We start from the raw sequence: 749 nt of genomic DNA, 5'->3' as shown, positions 1-749 counted from the left end.
GCGACGTCGAGAACTACAAGATAACCCTTTCTGGACCGGACTTGGCAGACTCATGCCCTACCTCCTTCCCCTCCTTGGCCCCCTCCTTGGCCTTCTGATAGTGATTTCCCTTGGGCCCTGGGCATTCAATAGGATCACAAAATTTATTAAACAACAGGTTGATTCAATTTTATCTAAACCCATTCAAATCCACTATCAACGCTTAGAGATAAATGAACCCCTGGAAACTGAATATGACAGACCCTTGAGGTCTCCTGGTACCTTAACCTTGGACTTATAACATAACTCCCTAACATCTATAACCAGACTAGCATGAGGTTGGTACATTCACCTTTGCCCGCCGAGCTTGACTGGCAGCCAGAGACGGGTAAGAGAAGTGGCCCCCTCACTAAAACACCTAAGACAGGAGGGCCGCCAAAGCTGCGGCCTCATCCCATGACGGGTGTATGATTTGGGGGAGATCCCTTCCAACCTAAGACAGGCGCAGTCACCCCGGCAGGGACCCAAAGGTCCCTCACTGCTCTGCCTCGCCTCCCCAAAAGTACCAAGAGCAAAAACTGTGAGAACTATAGCCTCTCATGGGAGGAGTCTGGACTACCTTTATTAAAGTAGAAGGGAGGAGATGTTGGAGGCCAAGCCTTAAGTGTACCCCTGCCCCAGTTTGAAACAACCAGGTGGCCTTGTAAAAACATGTTTTTCTTGCCCTGATTTTTTTCTACATTTTACTTCCTTATCTTGTGAAACCACCA

This window comes from Nannospalax galili, unplaced genomic scaffold, assembly GCF_000622305.1.
Source record: "Nannospalax galili isolate Female #2095 unplaced genomic scaffold, S.galili_v1.0 scaffold717, whole genome shotgun sequence".
In the NCBI taxonomy this organism is placed as follows: Eukaryota; Metazoa; Chordata; class Mammalia; order Rodentia; family Spalacidae; genus Nannospalax; species Nannospalax galili.
Note: the sequence above shows the minus strand (reverse complement) of the source record.